The sequence below is a fragment of the Haliotis cracherodii genome, unplaced genomic scaffold, assembly GCF_022045235.1.
Source record: "Haliotis cracherodii isolate W230 unplaced genomic scaffold, xgHalCrac1.p SCAF_15, whole genome shotgun sequence".
Classification (NCBI taxonomy): domain Eukaryota; kingdom Metazoa; phylum Mollusca; class Gastropoda; order Lepetellida; family Haliotidae; genus Haliotis; species Haliotis cracherodii.
In genome coordinates this window covers 27,866,974-27,878,478 of record NW_027266270.1, presented here as the reverse complement: position 1 = coordinate 27,878,478, position 11,505 = coordinate 27,866,974, and the positions used below count along the sequence as shown (strand labels likewise).

General features: G+C 40.1%; 1 pseudogene; it reads right to left on the bottom strand.

Annotated features, from left to right (window-relative positions):
- Positions 1–5,411: 5,411 nt before the first annotated feature.
- LOC139461626 (uncharacterized protein KIAA1958-like) lies at positions 5,412–6,908 on the bottom strand (annotated as a pseudogene).
- Positions 6,909–11,505: the final 4,597 nt, after the last annotated feature.

Genomic DNA, 11,505 nt, shown 5'->3' with positions numbered 1-11,505 from the left:
GAGGTAATTTGAACAGCGTAATGACGTGTGCCCTTTATGACGAAACTTAATAAGTTCATCCCAGGATAAAGTATAGTCGGCGCCTATGTGCTTTTAGCGAAGCATCATAGAATTAGAAATACAGTGGAAGATCGATAGCTCGAATTGTAACTGAAGCACACCATGTCATTGGAAATAAAGGATTTACATTCTGAATGTGTTTCTGTGGAGGCCTTGGAGAAACGTCGAGACATGCATGGCAATCGTGCTTAAAGAATACGTGAGTGAATGTGAGAATGAGGCATGAGAGAAAATGCGAGTTAGCTGTGGCATAGGAATATGTGTAGTCCATTGTTCTAAAACTTTACACGCAGTGACAAACGCGACTGTGTTGTTATTTGACTGTTACCGCCTGAGGCAAATGCCGGCAACACAGGATAAATCCATTAAATCCTTGTATAAATGTGTTCTCACACACCCGATGACATATACAAATGTTTGCTGGCAACAAGTAACACCTCTTACACAACCACACGATAAATACAGACGTCAGTCCAAAGACATGGTGTAAGTACATGACGTGGTCTCTGACGATATAGCAAAAGATACCATTGTCACACAGAAAGGTGTGGCACGTTAATACATGTACATTGTTATCAGATTCGTAAACAGAATCTCAGGATCATTAGGCATCCATGTCACGCAGAACCTTATAATTATTTCTGAGAATGTCATTGTTGACGATACGCACCTTTTACATAATTATATGTGCAATGACCATTATGGCATATGCAATTACTCGCTTGAATTTATGATTCAACATTTGCAACACTTTCATCTGCATCAGCTTAAATTGCATAATTTCATTCAAACCGTGAACATTTTACCTCATTAACATTTGGCGGATACAGCTGATGGATGGGAGCTAAAGCCTTAAGTGTGAATTACATATTTGTGAAACTTAATTCAATGGAGCGGTAATCCGAGCGAGTCTTCAGAACCTTTAAGTTTACATAAATGCAGTTTCTCTAGTGTATGTAAAACTATAAGATCATTTCAAAATGTTTCACAGCCTGAATATTTTCTGCTGACGTCAGGCGGACCGTGACGATGACCGTAACAAGGATAAAATGACAAAGCTTTAATAAATGACAACAGAACAGCGCAAACTAATGTGCTATAAGGCTTTTTTAAACGACACCCAGGTTGTGAAATCGCCTAGTGAAACAAGTCATAAGGCTGCACTGTTATTATTTCAGTTAAGAAATATTCACCACACGCAAAGAAGTGACAAATTCATGTGGAATTTTACTTCTGATTTATTGACATTTATAATTCTAACTTTGTATTTTATCTGACCATCATAAGTGCCTAATGGTCATGACATGAATATGCTAATAGTGGATGTTGACAGAAGGAATGCTTAGAATTTCGCAAAGTATCCCGAAGGTCCTAACGATGTTTTTCTTTTCCGGGTTTAGGAAACGGCCTTGGCTTTATGCCAAAGAGTGTCATTCAACCAATTACAACGTGTATCCATTTGTCTGGAGCGAGTTCCTCAGCTGGGGCTACAGTATGGAAATCACAACCATGGAATGTCAAGGTAGCTGCATCATCAGGCATCATAAGGCAATGGGCGTCGTCACTGTAATACGTACACGAAGACACATTGAATAAAGTAAAGCTGCGTTTACTGTACAGTGGCATATAAAATGGACACTTTCCAAATTCGTATCCTGTATTAATTTATTAACGAAACATTTTGAATTTTGTTTACTTTTACTGAAAGCGAAATCGATTATCTAAAGACCGTTCCATGTCAATAGTTATGGGACTACCCGTTCCTCTGTTTCTTTGCATCATAGGGCATCACTAGGTTCTTGTGATCATCTGGAAAAAAAACCCAATGTGTTTCTTGTACTAACGTGGCAAGTCTCACCAGTCTCGTAGACATTTATCAAAATGAGATCAATACATATAAAACGCCAATGCCAGCCAATAAGCAGTCTCAGTTTTCCGGCGAAACAGATTTCACTGGCAAAAGGTAAAATGGCGATGAAAATTATATGATTGGATGGCTAAAAAATAGTGAAGACACCAGGTCATCGTGACAAGGGTAAGCGTCCTGCCCTACCTCTAGATCTAGCACAATACATATTACTAACCTGTGTACCTAGGTATATACGCAGGTACAAACACAAACACACACATACACACAAACACACACGCGCGTGCGCATGGTTATGTTTTAAGTGTGATCATAGTTTGACATGTAAAAGACCAGGAAAAGTTATTGTTCCTTATTGACACAGGTGTTTATTCACAACTTGTTTTATCAATTTTATTGTCGGATGTGTTTTGTTGGACATCGAAGAACACAGTGATATGACTACATATGCCACAACGCCATAAGGACATGACAGTTAAAACACTTGTCAATCAAATGGGTAACATATGGTTTCCTGATTGATCTATATTCACAACATGATCGTTTCTTATATATGAAAGTGGGGAAAAATAGGATCAGGCAGGTTTGTAAATTTGTTACATTTCCTTTTTTAAATAATGAAATTAATTTTTTTACAGCAACGGATATAACATAATCAGTTAGAAATACATTCTTAATTGTTCTTCAATGATGATAAAGGTATTACGAATTACAAATTTAAACACATAATTCATACCTGAAAGCTAAAAAGAGCTTATTAATAATGGTGCATTTCAGCACAAATATGAAAGAACATAACTTCAAAACAATTAATGGTTTATATGGTTTGAACTATGTTATATACTATATGTGGTATTTTGAACGAATGAAGACAGTGTAGGCAAAAAGTAAACTGCCATAGATTGAAGCAACTACAGTTTTTCTCATTCACGAAGAATGCAAATAATTTCTACCTCAGCGAATGCCTATAATTTACCCAAGCCCTTAAAATCTCTGTGTGGGAGGTTGTGTTGATTATTTTCCAATAACCGCTTCTTCTCATAGCTCAGTCAGAAGAGGTGTCTACATTCCAAGTATGCGATAAATCGTCTGGTGAAAGTAAGTGTTCACCGGATGTGTCCAAAAAAGCGGAAACAAAGTTGATTAGCGCTGGATTCGACATCCAATTGAGCTTTCCATTGTTTTGGATCCGATATAAACCCGTGGAATACATGATAGGCCTGGTGCCCTTAAAAGTAATAGCTCATGATATCAGTTTATATAATTGCTGAAAAGTACACTGTTTATTGAACCTTGCTGTCTTCCAGAACGACATACGTCACTAGATTTACTGATAGGAAAAGTAATTTGATAGCGTTGTAGCAGCAGTCATTATTGATCAGGCATTCACATGACAATACTTCTCAATGCCGTTTATCAGATACCATTCAGAGCGCGTAGAGTACCAATTGAAAGGAATCCTCTTGTAACGAGTTTAGTGTGGTCATTGGTCAAATTGCTTCGAAAGGTTATTTCATAAAGTTAATGGTATTATATCTCGTTCGAGGATGAAACAAATGAATAGACAGTTGGCAAAGATGAACATTAATCAAATGATCTGTCTCTTTATATACTACATTTAGATAATAAAACAGCACCGACTTCAAAAATTAATTAACAGTCTGCTACAAATGGTTTCCGTCAAGTATAAAATTGCATAATTGGCTATTCGTGACACATATTTAAGTTTTATTGCCTAGTTATGGCAGCAAAATGTTGATTTTCATAAGACACAGCTTCAGTTTTAATTGAGCAAATAAAAGCAACCAAACCCTTTTCATATTCAACAGAAACATCTGCCCAAAGCAGAGTCGATGTACATTTCCGACCATATCATGAGCCGTCCATGATTCACTATCAAATAGTGTTGATACCAGGTGTTAGCGAAAAGGTGAGTGTATCCTGCCCCACTGGTGGCACCCGTCACAACCTCATGCAAAGGCAAGTAATTTGTTCACCTGAACATAGACATAGGACCATATGGTACAAGACAAAACAGGGAAATGCATCGGACATCAGGTTTGTCACTGACGCGTCAAAATTGGAAATATCCTCCACACAAGTATTCAGTGAACATTCCGCATTTCCCCTCTCATAAAGCATCCTGTGAATGACCCTTAATCTCAGCGTCATCTTTAAATGTTAATTAACCGTATGTAACGTATGTAGTTTGTGTTGGGCCAATTTAAAGATAACAAAACAATAGGAAATATTAAATTGATGATGTGGCTAAAGATATGTGCACGTGTAAAAACTATAGTTTGTACTAACGGAGATCCCCAACATCTTTTATTGCACATTGTTTTAAACTGGCTCACATGTTACAAAATAACTCTCGATATTTGGTCGGGCACACTGTCTCAACATCGTATGTCATAGACCATTGGCATGATTTGATATGTTGAAATCTAACACACTATCTTGCCAGCTAATAGCATTAACAAGGGAGCAAGGACGTTGCGTCGGCTACAGCCGTTACACCAGCAACTATGTTCGTCATCGATGAAGAGTCGTTACTCAACTGTTGGCGTGTTAAGTAGCTGGAAGTGTCGCTTCATGTTTGACAGAGACAACTGGCAACATGTACCAATGATGAGAACATATGCAGAAATAGGGTTCAAACACCAAGCTGTACAGTGGGATAAGGCATACGATGAAGGTAAGGTGACTGACTGCCTTACCTACAGAAACATCTGTGGTGTTAAGCAATGGCGTATCAACATATAATAGAGGACGAATGCAACCTACTATCTGGAGATTAGTAATGTTCATTGATGCTTCTATCTTGTTCTGAGTTCAACATTTGTTAAGTTAAGTAATTGGAATGAAAAAGCATCTTGGACCACTTGTTATTTCCAATAGACCAGTACAGGACTGTTGATATCAGAAATCTTCTGATGGCAACTCCCAATAGGAAGATAAAAATGAGAAGGGACTGGAATTTAAGGACAGTGACCATGGCATGATCCAAGGTAAATCCCATTGACTGTAATGCCACAAGAGGGTTATTTCTTGATGAACATGACAATCAACAGCTATTAGAAATCTATTTTGTGGGTATCGCCATTATGGAAAGATGTGGTTTCTGCCAATAGTAAAACCTGGGAAGAGGTTTTACATTTTTACCAAAACCCTGGGATGAGGTTTTTGTAAATTTAGTAAAAATCATCCCAGGGTCTTTGTAAAAAGGTAAGACCTCCATACCAGGTCGCGCCACTGAAAAAAACACATTCCCGATACACACTGATTTTTCATCACAGGGTCTTACTTTAAGGCACATACCCGGACTTCTGAACAAAGACAACAGAAAACAACAGCCAGTAACATCCTTTAATGAAAGTTAAATGTAAAGTAGAGAGACCCTTTTTGGGATAGACCTTCCAGACTTGCCTCAGTCGTTGAGTCTACAGAGGTACCTGCCGAAGTACCTGCAGAAGTAGCTGTCTCAGTCACTGAAGTTGGTGGCCTTGGACTTTAGATCGTCACTGGTGCGTTTGTAGATGCGGACAGCACTACTCCGGTGCCCTAAAAAATACAACAAAGTATACAACCGTACGTTCTAAACATCTATAAAGCATTAAGCCACTTTAGAAAATATGGCTACAACAAAATACATTTTTATAGTAAAAATTAACCATTTCTATAAGCTTGTTAAAGGCGTTTCATTTTATTCACAGATAATATTCGAAACAGTGATGATCATAAAATATTGGTAAAGGACTGTCCTATACATTGAACTGAACTTACCGGTTTGTTCGCAAATCTGCTTACTTCCGCTTCATACAGTCTGGTTGCAGCTGTCGCTCGTGGTGAGTGATTAGTTTTGTTCCCAGAAACACCTGCAGTTTGGCACAGACGCTTGACTGTACCTTGCAAAGTGTTATGACCAACTGGTGTTTCCATATACAACTTCCCCTCCTTCGACTTCTTTAGTGGCGTGTAATAAAAGGCATTACACCTGGAATCTGTAGGAGGGCTGAAATCATATTTTCAATAAGTATTACTTGTCATATTAGGAAACAATTTTTGCAGGATAGAATATAACATTTTGAATTCAGTTTGAAAAACTAAGCTTTTGTGGTTAATTACTCAAATTTCCCGTGCTTACCACAACATTTTGTATTTCTCAAATAGCCTCACGTAGCATTGTCCTGGATTGTCAATGTTTTACGTAAGCCCGCACTTCTTTTCTCTCCAACTTGCGATATCTAATACCCCCTGTATTAGTCTTGGAACACATCCTCTCTATACTTAAGATACCGTCTACCATTGTTGTCCACAAAAGGTCCGGTAATCTGGGGGTTCTGATGCAAGCGCAGAGCTTGGTGTTCCTTGCCACCGCGTAGTGCAAAGTAGAGTCCTACGTTTATAATAAGAAATACGAATTTAAATTCACAATGTTATGTTTGCAGAAGCTTTTGTCAAAATGAATGCCTTCTAACATTACACATGACAATGTTAAAAAAAGACCTGAGGATTGACAATTTAAGATTGTGAGACGATAGCATCAGTATTATAAAACGGATTACAGTTAGACTTACAATATGTGCATTTGACATAATTACCACAGAAGTAGGAAAACCGATTCTTACCTGTCAGATAAACTATGGTGTCCAAGAGTTGTTGTGGATTACTCTCTCCGAGACATCCCTTTTCCCCAGAGACAGTTTTCTTCCTCCCTTGATATTGCTTCTGTATGCTTTCTTACGTCTGCTCCTAGACCTGCACTACATCGTTCACGCATTACTGCGTCCAGAGATTTTCTAGCATCAGCAAAGGCATCATCTTGCATTAAATTCAACTTACTTCCTCCAAGTTTCAAAGATGAAGCTAACGCAGTATAAAGACCATGCATGGTGACTGATGGATACATACTACCATCTGCCTTCCTAGCTTCAAACAAGAAGTATTTCAATGCCATATTCATATCACTTACATCCATATTTTCGAAGTCATCTTTTAATGCACCAAGCGGTATCATGAAATTTTCTGCAATGGAACGCTGACGCCTTTCCTCTTGCCACCTTCTAAATACGCCAACGGCCCAGTCGTTCTTGTATTTAGTCTTTTGGGGAACACATACGTCCAGTTTCTTCTGAAGTTCTTCTTCAGACAATGGAGATGCAAAACGAAAGTGAAAATCATCTGCGTCGTCACTGACATCCTTAGTTTCCACACACTTACTTTGAATTAGAAATAGGTCTCCACCTTCCTCCTCGCTCGATATCTCGAACTCAACTGAGAAAGACAACCACGTGTTCTTACCACATGTATCGCACGTGCACGGTTCGGGTTCTTTCTATACGCTTATCCTGGCAATAGCGAGGTAGTAAATCCCTGTTATAGTGCCCTAAATGGGAGATAATTAAATTTGCAGTAATTCTAAACGTTTAATGGTTTTTAAGCCGGATAAAACACTCCTCCTCGGTTTTGGTAGAGACTGTTAAACCTCGGGAGTCAGGAAATTTCCCTCCTCCCGAAGTTTTACATTATCTACCAAAACCTCTGAGTCGTGTTTTCTCCATTACGTAGATCTGATTCGTAAACAAGAACTGAAAATAACATAATCAGTTAGGTCTAAAATTTGGGAGGCATGAGGAGATGTTCTATTTATTGGGACGGGAAATGATTGGACCTAATAGATGGATAAAGGAGAAGAGGAGAATGCTGTCAGGGGAATCTTTACAGTAATTTATATTTTCAAGCAATCCTGGGCAAAGAGGAAATTCCCATTTCTATAGTTAGAGGTGACGACTGTGTTAGTGACATGAAAATGAGAATATTGTTTGTTCAAGGTATGCCGGATTCGCCTCAGTGTATGGGCAAGCACTTTGAGTGGAACAAGATAGAGTCAAAGTCTACCATTTACTACTTCCTAGTGGTGGCCTCTTGAAGTTGATCCAACTGATGCTCAAGGGTAGTAGAATGGGCAATTTGGCGAGCTAAAAGACGTAGTATTCACAGATAATATTTTTATATATTTGACTGTGATTGGAGCAAATCCTTTTCTAATAGCATAATGTCATCATCGTTTGATTTGACGCCATTCAGCATATTTGAAAAACGATCGTCTTTAATGTGCATATATGACGATAGATCACTTCCATGTTGCTTAGTGTGAAGCCCATTTCTGGTGTCCCCCGCCGTGATATTGCTGGAATATTGCTAAAAAGCGGCGTAAAACCAAACTCATTCACTCACTCACTCACTCATCCATGTTGCTTAAATACTTTGGCCATTTCATCCGTTTGTTTGCTTAGAGATACCATATGACATCCGATTGTTCGTACATCATATCACCTACTGTTGCTGTGCCCAAAAGGGACCTTGCAAAGGATCCTATAAATCCAAAGAGTGCTCGCCTTGAGCGAAATGGTAGGATGGGTGTCTCAGGGATAAACTCATGAATTTGACCACATGTACGGTTGAGATAATGTGAGAACTGAGATGCAAAAGAAAACATTGGGGTGAAAACATGATGAACATAATGACATCTAGTCTTATTCGTCAAGCAGTGGTTTGTGAAGGCTGGGAGATTAGTTTCAGGGAGAGGAATCCAAAGTACAGAGTCTTCAGGGGGTAGTGAAGAAGCAAGCAACAGTTGGAAAATGATCACTATCAGGATACTGGGGCTGTTAGTGACCTTTGAGTTTAGGTATCCTTAGGTATCATTAATCCTTGTTAATGATTTGATTTGGAGATATTTATAAGGGCGTTTCCGTCTCTTACCTTTCATCATGAAGCGGTTCATGAAAGGCTCCCTGAGAGTCGTCAGTCACATTTTCAGTGGGTTTCCAGGAGGGCTCCGAGTAACAAAATTACTAAATAGTAACGTTCCCCCTGTTGCATGCGTTGACACAGTAGCTTGTCAACTGGGTAGTAAAGGTCACTTACCTTGGGTATCTGTTGTTCACGAACCAAGTCCGATGTCTGAGGGAGTGTTGAATAGGTCATGGTTGTTTCAGAGTGTTCCTCTGATTGTGACCTGATCATGTCATCTTTCAAGCCATCTTGCTGTTGGTCACCTACCTTGGATACCTGCATCTCAAAATCCCTGGTTGTGGTCTAAGAGAGTATAGTATTGTTGAAAATTGCTCTGTCCTCTGACTGTTAAGTAGCCATGACGTCTTCCAAGACGCCCTGTTGAATATCAGGGTCAATATTCACTTATGTACCAGGTCGACCCTGGACATTGATTGGCTCATAAAAGGGTTTTAACCTGTTTGCATCAGTGCATAATGAAAGCTCTTTCAATGGTTCTCTATTGTGCAGCTGATAAGTGTCATTGGAACACTTTCTGCTAATGAGGTATGGACCTCTGTACTTATTATTAATTTATGTGACCTTTTTGTTATCCAATCACCTTCATCCCATTCGGTCACAACCAGTCTTTTGAACATGCACAAGGTATTGAGCCAAAATGTTGTTGAGAGGACACTTGTTGATTGTAGTCATTTCAGTTATCGGTACACAGGAAAAGTCCAAGGTGAAGATCAGCTACCATCAATAACGCGCCCCCTGTTTGAATTGATAGGGGCCTGAAATATCCGGCTCATGGAAGAGACGAGTATGCGAATCACATCCTGGGAAATTGTAGCCCACTCTGCCTGCAACGCAAAAGCCAAATGCAGCAACATCTGGGGTTATGGTTGACGTCAGCGTAGAATTCTATCCAATTCAGGTGTTCTATCAAGTTCAGATCCGGGGATCTTTGGCGCCAGGGGAGAAAATCAATGGTGTTGTTGTGTAAACTAGCTCTTGTGATCCGTGCTGTATGCAGTCCTGCTGGAATACACTGTTGCTGTTTGCAGCAATTGGGAGGAGAATTTCGTTGATATGTCGTTGAGCTGTAAGATTGCCCTGGATATGGACCAAACATGTCCTGCCATGATGAGAGATAGATGCCCACATCATAACGCTACCCCCACCAAACCATCCATTCGACGGAGGAGCAATCTTGATTCGTCACTCAACCAGACATCTCTCGATCACAGTTGAGGCCATACCCAGTGTTGACGACACCAATATAGTCGTTGTTGGAGATGTTGTCGACTCAAAATGACTCGTCGAACAGGACCTCTTGCTCGTAGACCTGCTGCTCTTAAATGCTTTCGTACGGTCTGGTCGGAGATTCTGCACAGTCCGGGTATTTAGGATGCAGTTGAGGTGGCTGTGGTTGTCCTTTCACGTGGGTGGCACAGTCTAATGTTGCGATCTTGGGCCGGGTGGTTACACTTGGTCGTCCCGACCTTGGCTGATCACATGTTGACCCATGCTGTTAAAACCGATTCCATAGCCTTGTGATGGTGCTGGGCGCTACATTAAAAACCCTGGCTACAGCTGATCGGGATTCCCCTGCCTGCAAGTGTCCTATGACGTTGCTTCTTTGCACTTCTGTTATTCTTGGCATATTGTGGAACTGTCACTGTTCGAATGTCGCAGATACCAGACAATCCAAAACCCATAACTATAATACCGTTCATAGTGCTGCTGCACGTGCAGTGCGTGCAGCTCTATGACCCTTATCTTAATGCACGGAGCGCGTTTTCCCGAATCGTACGTGTTTCCCGACTGATGGTTTGCATGTCCTGGTTATCATTTTGATCCGGGAAATTTGTCACTGACACTATAACACATTAAACCACTTCATTTTGCACCTCTCGATCCGCTAATTATACTTTTATGGCCAAAAATATCCGTATTGCGTTTCTTTTTTTTTAAGGTAATTTTAAGGTTTTTTTCACCACTGTGCAGCAATCGGATATTGATATTGATCAATGATGAGGCGGTGATCGACTGGCACTTCTTCGGTGACTGGTTGCTGATCAGTTGCAAAGTGGTTTCCAAGGTCATTCGCCGTTGGGTTTGCAACATGTAACCGTCTATAAAAAGACCAGTCTGTGCATTACAGCATCATTTTTTCACATACTCAGAGAGTTCATATCAATTATTCCCATTCATCAGTATTGCAGAAGATAAATAGAGACAACTGCTCTGATGCACAGGTCTGCTACAATTGAGCCAGAGCCAACAACATCTTAACAAAAGGAGAGGCAGATACCTGATGAGGAGGAAGAGCCATTCTGAGGTAGCCCATGAAATCACCACGACTTTCTCTCTCCAACTCTGCCCATCAGATTTACATTGCCGTCTAGCCGTGGCCTTCCAATGTCTAAGCCAATACTGCCTTCGCCTTGTCCTTATTTTTCTTACATCATCATGGCAGCAACTGCAGCATTTTGATTTATTCTTTGCAGGCGGAGCAACTATTCTGCTGTTAATATCTTGACAACTTGCAAAGAAATTATTTGATTCAGAAAAGCATCCTATTTATATGCATTATGTTTTGATCGGTGATCGATCAACTATTCACCGATCAGACCCCGTTCAGTTGCAAATAGTAATCTAAGATTCGCTGACTAGTCATCGATTGGTCTCAAACAGTTGCAAACATTGTGGTGAACACAGATCGGCGGTCCTACCCAAATTCTAAAAAGTCTGGGCAGAAGTAGTTGCACCAGTCCACGTGATCGCCAATT